The sequence below is a fragment of the Bactrocera neohumeralis genome, chromosome 5 (assembly GCF_024586455.1).
Source record: "Bactrocera neohumeralis isolate Rockhampton chromosome 5, APGP_CSIRO_Bneo_wtdbg2-racon-allhic-juicebox.fasta_v2, whole genome shotgun sequence".
NCBI lineage: Eukaryota > Metazoa > Arthropoda > Insecta > Diptera > Tephritidae > Bactrocera > Bactrocera neohumeralis.
Window position 1 is genome coordinate 66,394,591 of NC_065922.1, and position 12,821 is coordinate 66,407,411.

The 12,821-nt window shown below is 37.2% G+C and overlaps 1 protein-coding gene across 6 annotated transcripts in view; it reads right to left on the reverse strand.

Moving 5' to 3' along the window:
• LOC126760481 (guanylate kinase) overlaps positions 1 to 12,821 on the reverse strand; it is a 179,536-nt gene that overhangs the window by 119,557 nt on the left and 47,158 nt on the right. For all 6 annotated transcript variants that reach the window (XM_050476130.1, XM_050476131.1, XM_050476132.1 and 3 more), the window contains exon 3: positions 3,276 to 3,318. The gene's annotated coding sequence lies outside the window, so the exon portion shown is untranslated. The remainder of the gene's footprint in view (positions 1 to 3,275; positions 3,319 to 12,821) is intronic.

Genomic DNA, 12,821 nt, shown 5'->3' on the forward strand with positions numbered 1-12,821 from the left:
TTTAATGCAGGAAGTTAAAAAACCACGTGAGTACAGCAGGTAAACAGAAGATGTATTAATTAAAACCGACACGATGGATCCCAGGCTTCAGTAAAACCGGTAGATACCACATCGCCCACCTTGAAACTGACATGCTAAATCACAGGCTTCAGTAAAGCCGCTAGATACGCAATCATTCGGACTGACTTATCCTAGAAGCCTAGCCAAACACTTGGAGGACAAAAAATCAAAGACTATTAAATAATTTTAAAGAGGTTCGGTAGCTCCTACTGTAGCTCAGCATCGTGCAGGTTAATTCGTAGCCCACAATCGTTTGCACAGAATTTGCCCCCTTCGATGCCCGATTTTATTTGGCTCAGCTTAAATTTGTGCTGTCTGAGGTATTCCTAGAAACTTTGAATTTAGCCTGATGTTTGATTTGGTTTATAGCCCAGAGTCCAGAAGATTTTGGACCTGTCCGTTCCTGTTTTTATTTGGCTCTTCTAAAATTAATGTTGTCCGAGGTATTCCTAGAGACTCTAAATTTGCCCAGATATTGTCCTAACCTGAGTAAACTAGACCCTTCTTTGTTTCAGACTGCAGCTATTCCATCAGTATGAGAACTTGAACAGCCACAACAACATTAAACATCTTTCACCTTATATTTCTTACATTTTTACCCAAAATATCCGCAAGAAGCACGAAAACCGTTCTTCTAGTCTGCTTTTAAAGCAAATATAAAAATTCGCATGCAATTTGCTTCACAAAAATTGTAGTAAGAGAAAAATCAATAGCGACCCAGACGGCGAAGGGCTTCAATGACATTTAAGGCAAGTAAATATAAATACGCGAGACACGCAAGCTCATAAATCCAAGCATAAAATGGCGCTAGAAACAACCCATTCAAAGTTGCCGCCAACCTCATATTACAAATACAACAAATACAAATAGGTACGGGAGTTAAGCAGCATAACCAAGGGTTAATATTGCATTACGCTACACGCTGCTCATGTTTCCGAAAACCTTGTTTTGTGGAATTCAACAATTTTCGAAATGTTGCGCGCTTTGCGTGCCAATGCGAGCAATTTTGTTTCGTTACATGCGTAAGTCTATATGAGAGGAGGAGGTGGAGAAGCCAAAAGACGCGTACAAATATGGTTAACTGGTCTCATATGACCGTTTGGGGTGCGCACGGAAATATTTTTACGGAGGCTAAGCCGAAAATTAAATATGTTGTCTGCCGTAAATATGTTTGCCCTCCACTTTGGGGGTGGTTTCACATATCATCCGCAGACCCAATATGCTCCAAACTTGTGGGTGAAGCGGTTTGTAGCAAAGCAAATAACTTTCGCCGATTATTTAATACTTCTTACAAATAAATGGTATGCCATATTTACTTTCTGGCAAATTAAAGTGACCTGTCTACAAGGCAGTCGTGGTTATTAAACTAGGGGAGCTTCCAGCATAAGTCGCATTATAATGAAGCGCTGTACACACAGTGTAAAATACCAAATGAAAGTTCTAAATAAGTTTCGTTTGAAGGGTGTTGTTACAAGGCAGTGTTACCCATTGCGGAATTCATAACGAAAACTTGATAACATGGGTATAGATATCGCCACACAAGAACCGATTCATAAATTTTCTAACCCTTTTTAGCAGATAGAATGGATTAAATTAAAACTTAAAAAAATTTTTGAGCTTCACCCGACATATTTTGACTTGTGGACACGGTCGAGTAGTTGTTTTTGCGCATTAAACAGGATGTCTAGTCACTGGTAGGCATTCTAACTTGACACAGAACTCTTAAACTCTGCAGCTGAAATTAATTCTGACTTTCCTGTCTCTCACTTGACTTCAGCAAATGGTTATGTAAGTTTTCAGCTCTAGCAATCGGAACTTCTTTCTATCCATTCATTGCTCTTGTAAATCGCAGCGCTTACGGACTTTGTATTATTTAACAAAAAACTGTTTAGACCTTGTCTGCCGAAGGACTTTTCAAGTTGGTTGACTTAAGATATCATGAGATCTCGCTCTACTGAAAAGATAGAAGAGTTAGCATCCTTTTCTTCGACATGCGTGCTTATATATCAAGATTAAGCTCTAAGAACTGACACAAAAACAGAAAAATTTCAGCACACGGATAACAAGCCCTTACCGATTTTTAAAATTGAAGGCAAGGTTAGTTATAAACAATAATTTGGTGTTTGGGTCTAACTCGTTGTATGTTCTGAGATAGGCTGGCGATCCCTCAAATCCTTAGGTTCATTTAGGTTAGGTTTGATGGCCGATCCCTCAGCATAGCGAAGGAACACACTTAGACTGTTATATATAGTACTTTGTGAGCCCTGAAGTTATCAAAAATCTGCTTAGGTCTTTACTTTATAATATACATATTTCCGCTATTTCACGTGGATGGCTAAAAATATGAGATCCGAGGTGTTTTTTCCTTGACCTGTAAAATCGTAACATGCGAGGAGGAAGAAATGAGATGATTCTTCTCAAATTTAATATTACTGCATGAATTCTGATCCAGTTAGAATTACTACAAACATTGAAAGTTGTTCTTTGCTGATAGCGAAGAGTTCCCTATATCAGAAAGACATTGTGACTGCGCAGCTGCTGATAGTTAACCAACGCTTGCCGATTTGACTTGAGGCTGGCAAACTCTGTCTTACAGCTTACTGTGATACCGCTGTGGCCAGACAACCAAACCAATATAATTATAAAATAACTTGAAGCTAGAGATTGAGTGTCTAGACATCATTTCAATAGTCTTGAGCGCACAGTCAGCGAACTCAAGGCTAATATCGTTGTCAAACTACCAGTGTGTATACTAACAACTTCGGAGAAGGTTGCGTGCCGGAGCAGTAGTTCTACTGCTACTTCGCTGGGATAACGCTGCAATGGTCAGGAAGCCTAAAACTTGAGTTGGTGGAAATTTCCCGGCAATGGACTCCTCCACAAATCTTCGCCGCAAAATTTGGTCTTTCCATACAACAAGTACTTCCCTGCCATGCCTCTCCCAAAGGTATGTGAGCAGAGAAGCGACAGCTTGAACTAGTCGAACCCACAGTTAAGTTGATGTTTAATCTGACGACTTTATTCTAAAACAGTTGATAAGAAACCTTCTCTAATTTAGTAATTCTTTGATGAGTCGCTGGATTATAATAGTGACATACTTATAGTACATATGATATACATTTGTAGATAGATCTATATATCACACATAATTTCACAAAATGGTTCTTAAACCACTTATTTACACTACTAATTATTGAAGATCTCAAAGGACTTACCCTATCATTTATAAATATTGTAGCAGAGTTAGACTTTGTTGAACTGGAAAGAAAGAGAAGAAGAGTTGATTAATTACTTTGTAATACTATATATGTACATATGTGACAAAATTATGCTAGGATCATTAATTCTAAGCAGCAACTAACCACAAATATTTCTACTATTATATACCATATATGTTAGCTGTCACCTATGTACATATATGCCACATTGGAGAAGGCGAATCGAAGACTCAATTGTCATAAATTAAAGCGTTAGGCATAATCAAATGGAGATATGGAGATAGTAGAGCAAGCTGTCAAAATGATGCTTACATATACATATATACATTTTAGTGGATAACTTTATTGTTACTTTCACATGTAAGTTTTTATAAAAGAGATCACAGTTCGTACATAGCGAGCAAAGAAGTGACGAATAGAAAACGAATATCTGTATTTTTCTCCAACAACTTTCGCACAAGTTTACTTGTATTTGCTCGTTGGCGTCATTGGTCGAGCAAATTGGAATACAGTAGAGGCCCGCTAATCCGGACACGGCCTAATCCGGATTCCACTGTAATCCGGACAGGGTTAAAAAATTCAAAATTTCTATTATGTCCCTTGTAATCCGGACCGACATTCTCTATCCGTATTCTCTAATCCGGATCACATATTTATTATTCACTACATTCACTTTTATGCTTTATTGTTTTAAGTTTTTTTTTGGAACATGTGTATTATTTGTTATAATAAACAAACAGAAATTTATAAATATTTTTTATTAATACGAGTACATAGTTCTGATATGTCTTTGGTAATCCGGATTCCCTGATATTCCGAATAGGGGCCGGTTTTAATTGATCCGGATTAGCGGGCCTCTACTGTACTTACTACTAAAGTGAATATTATCCTAGACAAACTGCAATTTGTTACATCATAACTTTGTCGCCTGAGTATGCTGACCCAATTCGATAGAAATATTTGTGTTTTATGAGTTTTTGTAGGGAGCGTAGGTAGATGAACGAAGGATGTTGGCTGCAGTAAGAGATGCTAAAATAACTGTACATATGTACAGTTGTATGTACGAATGTCCAATTTTAATTTTTCATAAGGAAAAGCTTCTGCTAGCATATCTCCTGCCACTCAAGTATTTTTTCCTTCTCATATTTGCTTTTTGTTTTTGGCTTTTTTATTGCCTTCGCTAGTAAAGTTTTGCGAATTTGGCGCCATGGAATGTGTTATAGCAGACGGACCAAAAATTTGAGTCAAGCGAGTAGGCAGTAAAATCAATTTTTATATAAGTTTACATATGTATGTACAGAAACGTGCCCTGCAGGGACATGACATGACGGGTTTTTCATTAGGAACGCTACAAAAGTAGACCGAATATTTTTTCCCGCTCTTTTGACATTTCTTTTCAGTAAGGTTTGCCATTTCATCATGGAAAGATATACGCCAACAACGAGTCGAAATTATTAAAATTTACTACCGAAACTTGGAGTCGGTAAGGCTTTAAGAGCGCTACGGCCAATTTGTGCGCGTCAGAAACGTGCTGTCAAATCAACTATCGCGTCTAGTGGAAAAATTTGAATCCGCAAGCACAGTACAAAGTTTTTTAATAAAAAAAAAAAACTTTTGTAGCGCTGTTACTGAAAAAGCCGTAACCTACAGAAAGGATTTTTATTTCAAAGCTTCAGGTCAGTATGGTTTAAGGTGGCCAATAACGCAGGAAACGACATAAAAAACATAGCCAAACGACAATTAAAGCAATAATCTCACATCGCATTACGTCAAAGAATGTCGTTAGAAATAGAGAAGCAGTAAATATTTAGACGGAAAGAGACTGCATATAATTTGGCTTCCAGAAGTAGACTTAGATATATTGAAGCTTCACAGTTCCAGGGACTGTGTGAAGCATCGGAATTAGATATCAGGTCTCTTTCGCGTTGACTTCCTGTATGACCTAAACTTCAGCTCGTATTAAACTGAACCTCTAACTGGCATTACAAGGGATCTGTAGGTTTATATATGGCATGACAGCCAGCTAATAGTATAATTGATTCAATGATGGATCCGAATACATACATACAAGGTCTGTCGCAAAAGAAACAGAACTTTTTAAATATAACTGTTTCTGGTGGCGCCACCTATTGGTGGGTATATGAAATAAAAAGTTTGATCTCTTGTTGATATTTCGTAAAAATTTTAAGACAATTGAATAACTACAATCGATGTTATCGATCAAAAAGTGACAGCAGCTTTTCGTCATCGGTCGTAAAATGCAAAGAGCAAATATTAAATTTTGTTTTAAACTTGGGAAAACGTTTACTGAAACATTTCAAATGATGAAAAAGTTTATGGTGATCATTATTAAGCGATTCCAAGAAGGTCGTGAGGACCTCTGTGACGATCAGAAGTCGGGCCGGCCAAAATCAGTGATTACCCAAAACAATATTGAAAAAGTGCAGGAATTTATTAAGAATGAGCCGAAATCTTCTTTGCGTTACATGGAAATGGAGTTAAATATCACCAAAGACTCTATTCATCGCATTTTGATAGATAAATTGGGTCTACGGAAGGTGTGCTCCAAGTTTGTTCTGCACGAATTGACTGAAGCGCAAAAATTGCTACGAATCCAACATTGTAAGGATTTGATTAAGGAGTCGAGAAACTACAAATATTCGATTGTGACTGGTGATGAAACATGGTGCTTTCAATATGATCCCGAAACCAAACGTCAAAGTGCCGAATGGAAGCATCCAGACGAGCCATCACCGAAAAAAGTCATCTTCAGAAGTCAAAAATAAAGACAATGCTGATTTGTTTTTACGATTCCGAGGGTATTGTACACCGAGAGTTCGTCCCACCTGGCCAAACGATTAATGCTGTGTTTTACCTTGGTGTTATGAAGCGTCTTTTGTCACGCATTCGTCGTGCTCGACCACAATACCGTGAGGCAGGGTCCTGGCGCCTGTTGCACGATAATGCGCCGTGTCATCGGTCGACGCTTGTCACTGATTTTTTGACAAAAAACTACATTTCAGCTATCCCAAAGGCGACGACCGATATTCTCAAGAGCATTCCGAAAAATGACCTTAAACACTCATTTGAAATGCTAATTGACCGGGCTAAACGCTGTATCGAAGCACAAGGAAACTACTTTGAATAAAAAAATATAACTTTTGAAAAATATTAATTTTTTGTTGTTTTTTTTAACAATCCTGTTTCTTTTGCGACAGATCTTGTATAATATATAGTATGTAGTATGTATGTTCAAGTGAATAACTTTTTATTTCTTTGAAAGCAAACTTTTCGAGAGCTCTAACATAGCAAGCAAAGAAATGACGAATATAAGCCGATATGCATATCAACATACATATTTTTAATACTTCACTTTTTGTAATTAGTTACTTTGTGAGCATAGGCTTCATAACGCTGAACAACAAAGTGTGTGCTCTTTGGGGTCATGTGCTGGTATGAAGTTACTTAACTAATATCTACACCCAAGCTTATTCAATGGAGCTCATAATATAATTAACTAATGAGCAGGAAACTCCACAGTAGGTCATAAAAGTTTGCAACTATGACTTCATGCCCAGGTGGGTGTGTCCGGGCAGCAGCAAATATGCTTCATTAATTTTCGGGGGCACAAAAGAATTTGTGCTTGTTCAATGAATAGCGTAATAAAGTCATAAACAAAGGGTGCGTATAACAAAATCTTAATAGTAATAAGAAGAAATAATAATAAAAAGAAAAGAAAAATATTATAAAGTTATAAAAATAATTTGCATATAAGCGCAATGTGCGCTCAGGCTTGCCATAATGCGTTTTGGCTTAGAAAATTTAATACTTTTAGTTTTTGAGAAAATTTTTTTTGTACCGAAACTATTATATATGCGTATGTATGTAGGATTTAATGTCATTTTATGCCTTCAAGTGCTCTTTTTATCATATTTGTTTACTCAAGTGTTTGGTGCTTACAAGCTGAGCGCCGGCAATTAAGTCACTCATTTAGCTGCACTTCAAAATCTCAAGTAGTTCGTTGGCTCACAGTAAGCCTGGGCGAGGTTGATAAATACTAAAGAAATATTAGTATATATATGTAAATACTCGTATACACAACTATATTCTATATACTAAACTGATCCCCGCACGCACATGCTACCCTCACAACCCTTTCCGGTGCGTGATACATCCTACTTTTAGTCTCTGTATATTTTCCCTTTTCTGCTATAATTCTTTCTCTACTGCCATATTCCACTTAACCACTTGCACTTAAACATTCCATTCATTGATTTCTTATGCCATTCATTCTACATTTAAGCATTTCTTCTTGTTTGGGTTTCGTTAATTTTGAAGTTTGCTCGTAAAATCACAGATAATCTGTCTCGATAAATTGTTAATTGAGTGTGTAATTGAGTTGCGCAGGAAATTGCTCTGCAATGAATTTTCTTAGCAATTAGGGTTGATTAGAAGTGGTGCATGTAATAGAGAATGCTTGGAAAATACGAGCGAAATGCTGATTTTAGGTCAACGCGTACATTACAGCAAGTATTAATGAAATGAAAGTGAGTAGAGTGTGGAGAGTAGACTGAGACTGCTGTTAGATTCCGGAAAAACATTCTTAAGTGAAATTTAGGAAGTAATAATTAAGTTACGCTTAAAAAATTCGATTTCGTATAAAAAATAAATATTTTTGCAATAATTTTTATATCTTTGAAGTGTTTTTCATTCACAAGAAACACATTCTTTACAGAAAAAGAATGTCGCTATGCACGCTCTACCAACGACTTTGAGTGAATTTCAGCTGATTGTTATCAGCACAGTCTAGAGATGGCCGGTAGACGGATCATGCGGAAAAAGTCAATACAAATTTGATTATTTCAACTCCAATTTGGTTGGCGCCATCGCTGCTTGAGCTCGAAAAGGAACGCTGACTTAATAAGCCTTTCCCAGAGCATAAAAGATTTAAGTAGAGAAATATCACTGGATCTTCTCCAAAGTGACAGTATTACCAAAAGTGTAAACTACATTAAGAAGTTCAAGGTTACCCGCAGCAGTAAGGCTGAATGGAACGATTCCGCTCTCGAGCTACTGCTTAGGGATAGTACAACCAAATGGTACACCGATGGCTCGAAAACGTCGAAGGTAATTGGTGCAGGTGTTTGAGGACCACACACCAAACTCTCCATACCTATGGACAGTTTTCCGAACATATTCCAAGCAGAGGTCTTTGCGATAAGTCAGTGTGTAGAGATAAACCTCCAACGCAACTATGACAATGAACGTGTAGTTATACTCAGCGACAGTCAAGCAGCACTAAAAGCGTTCTCTGCAACGAGATCAAAACGCTATTGGTGCAGGAGTGTACAGAACGGCTGAACAGTCTATCAGATCGTAACCAAGTGCACCATATCTGGCTACCTGGTCACAAAGGTAAAGACAGGAATGGACTGGGAGATGAGCTCGCGCGCTTCGCAGCATCCACAAAGATGGTAGGAAACGAACCTTTTAGGTTTTGGGTTTGATTCCATACCATAAAGAAACTGCTCCACAAGAACAAAGGAGTGGAGAGGGAGGGGTATTGGCAACAACACCAAGGCATGCGCCATGCCAAGTTGCCTATGGGTGGTTACAACCTTAAAAGGTTTAAATACGTATTCGATCTCTCAAGGTATAAACTCAGGCTACTTTTCGCCTGCTATACTGGCTATTGGAGGCTCAAGCGGCGAGGCACGTATATAACATGGGTATAGCTTTTTGTGCAAATTGCCGGTTCTGTGACATGAAGACTGAAACTCCAGAACACCTGCTAATTGACTGCACAGAAGTCTGTAGACGCAGGATAAAGGCCCTTAGAGCCATGTTTCCAAATATGCTGGAGTTAAGTCCCTGTCCTGTGACTTAGGAGAGGGCACAATAGACGTTAGGTCGCGGTGCAATCCTCATTTATTTATCTAATCTAATCAGCCTTTGCTCATTTTAAAGAAACTCGATTCTACGATGATTCTACAATCCTACCTGAACTCAAAGCTGCTAAACTTTTAAAACCGTCTGAAAATTTTATCGGATCGTCAGCGATATTGTTGTTTATATCGAAAGAGAACTTAGATTTGCTTAAAGTTAACCGCTCACCAAGTGTCTTTATCGTTTTTCGAAGAGTTCTCTTACTCGACTAAAACTTTAACTGAACTAAAATCTGACAGACTTTCGAAACCGTTCGAAAATTGTTTCGAATCGTTAAGTAGAAGAATAATTCCAGCTTTCCTATTCTCTATGGTTGCAACTGAACTTAAAGAGACTTGTAGACTCAAACTAGCTTCGCAAAATTGTACTTTGTTGGCTTTATCATCATTGCCACTGAGCTCGGGCTGGAAATGAGTTAAATGAGTCCCTAGAATGAAGTAAGAAGACATCTACATACTTCCACCAAATCATTCATTAACCATTTAACTGTCAATATAAATCAGCGCCGACTACAACGTTTTCAATTAAATCAAAGTGCAGCGGCCAAGCCAAATCGCTATGAAGACGACTGCCTCCCAAACGCTTCCGCAACGCGCGTTGTAAGCCAATCTACGGTATTTGTAAGCAAATACTAAGTGATTCTGTAAATTGTTGTTGCTGCCACAAAAGTGTTGCATATTCATGTCAACCACAGACGATGCCGTCACAAGCTGTCACTGCTAAAGTGCGAGGGCATCAATGCTGGAGTCGCTTTCAAATGCTTGTCGCAGAGTGTAAGTCTTACGTCGCAATGCCTAGACAGACAGCGCTCAGTTCTTGCTGTTTTCGTTTGCATCGACTTTTTTTTATGCTTTCTTGTTGTTGTCGCGCGAATTGCATGCCTTCAATGTGTCTTCCGGCAGATCGGAAATGGTATTGAAGTAAACGCACTTTCATGTGAAAACGTTGGCTGGCAGCGAAGTGACTTCGGGGCAATGAGAGTGATTGCCGATATGTAAAGGAAATACTGGAATGAGCACGCAGCGTGGGCATATGGCACTTGAGTGTGGCAATCTGAGTTGCACATTTGTAGTGGAATTCTTGAGATATGTAAATATGAGTGGGGAGGTCAAAGAAGTATATAAAGACTTGGCAAAGGCTGTTATTCGGAAGTCTGCGTTGCTGCTGTTCGGAGTAAGAATTTTTAGGGAACAAAATATCTATAAAAACATATGCTTTTGTTCGAAAGGAAGATAATCTAAGATTATTATAGTAATTGGTTCTAAGAGAACATGAGATCATTTAAGAGATTTATTCTTTTAGTTTATGAGTTCAGAAACATTCAAAATCAACCAATCAATCAATATCTCTTCAAAACCTAGAACCTTGGTAACTATACCAAGAAGTTATGTGTCAATATATTATCCATAAAAATATCTGTATAACTTGAAAAACATATAGTAACTAACCCTAGAACATCAACTTCTAGTCAAAAGAGAGCTAGTAATTTCAAATCGTTCGATGCTAACAAACTTTTTGTTGCCAAAAATGGAAGAACTGAACTTGGCTGACATGTGGTTTCAACAAGATAAATGGTAACTAACTGTTAAAGCATATATTTTTGTCAGAAGGGACCCAGGAGCACTATGGGGCCTTGTGGTAACTAACTGTTTATACAGAAATTTTTGTCCGAAGAAATTCGGGATGTCTGAACCAATCTAACGTTTCAAATGATAGTTTGCAAAATAAAAAAGTTATGCTCTTAAAAAATTGTCTGTCAAAAGAGAGCTAGTTGTGGTAACCTGTAGAGCATATATTTTTTGTACTATGGGCCTTGTGATAGTTTAATTGTGGATGTCTGCGGTTTGCCGCTACTGAGCTTCCATTTTCAACCAATCAACTCTAGAACGTTATATGATTATTTAAGAGAGAATCTTTCTTCAAAGTTATGTGATAACTTCGGAATGGAACTATTTATGGGAAGTTATGACTATATACCTATATGTTGGTATATAAAAGGTTAGTCAAATGTACTCTCCGTAACCACAAATAACCAGAATAATAGATCTCTTAGAATAAGATTCAAACATAATCTCATCTAAAAGAACTTTGGAAGTTTTCAATTTTAGAAATACGTTTTCGACGGTAGTAGTTCTCTCGAAGAACAAGCACAGCATGGTCGACATAATTTGGAAACCAAATTAGTGAAATCACAATTGAAAGACTGTAGATGATCTTGAGAGCATATTGGCTTATTAGTGATGTTCAGAACAAAAAAGATGGTAGAGAATTAAGTTCAAGAGTTCTTATCGAACTTCTGCTGATCGTTTTTATCAGTTAAAACGGTTGCAGTAAAGAAAATATTTTAGAAAGAAAAGAACCGAGTTTTCCAGTGTAACATTATTAAGAAGAGAGTTTATTCTATTATATTTCAAAGAATACCCGTTATCAAAAATTAATTTTGGAGCATTACTTTCGAGCTCCCCTCTCTTGAAGACTGAATATTAATACTGAAAAGACATTACGCGCACTTTCTTTCCTCGAAAGCCTTATTTGTGTATATTTTTGTTGCTTTTCAGCGCAGTCACGGTCATTAAATTATTGCAGCTATATTACAAATCTACATATGTATGTATGTACATATCGAAGACGCGATCTGGTTGAGTGGAGCAGGGCGGCTAAATATAGCAACAGGAAAACAGATGCCATGAAAGCGGGAATTTTGTGAATGCGTTATAGAGGATATCGCGTGGTACATGTGTATGTATGTATGCATCTATAAAGATAATTAAGAGGAAATGCAGGCGTATATATGAAAATATGTTTCCAATAGGTTTTTGACTGAGCTCAGTTACAAATTATAGGGTGTTGTTTAAGATTAATTTTAAATGGTGAGTTCTTTCAAGTCTTGGGACTGATCGAATGTTGGCTATTTGTAAGAAATTTTATTATATTAAAAATGTTAAGCACATGAAGACTACAGACAGTCTACGGTAGCCTCAGTATCTACGGTTGATACTATAAATCTAAACCCGGTCGATCTCAAGCTGGGTACACCGAACACTTTGGAAAGATTGCATCATTATTTTTCATTCGCTTCCAAAGACAATATTAAAATCAACATTTTTTGGCCTAAACTGGCGAGAATGATTAATCGTGTACAGTCTTAACATAATAAATGATCAGCATGACCAGTTGAGTCGATTTAGCCATATCCGTCTGTATGTAGACAAACTAGTCCCCAGTTCTGAAATTTCACACACGTTATTTTTTCTTTTTTTCCTTCAATGAGCTTCTCGTTTGTCGGAACCGCAGATATCGGTCTACTATAACCTATTACTGTTATATATACTGAAAGTTCGCTATCATGCGCTTATCTTCACGAAATTTGGCATATCTATCTCCGAAAAAATCGGTTAACTATAGCATGGATTATTGTCCGACCGAATGACACAATCTTCTGAGAAATTGTTTAAATTTAAATAAACATTTACTAGAAACATGAAGATTATTATATATGTAGTAGTAAATATAGTAGTCTTTATACAGTTTAATGTCATGTCAAATTTCAAATCAACCTTCTAATATCAAATACTACTAAATTGAAAAAAAAACATT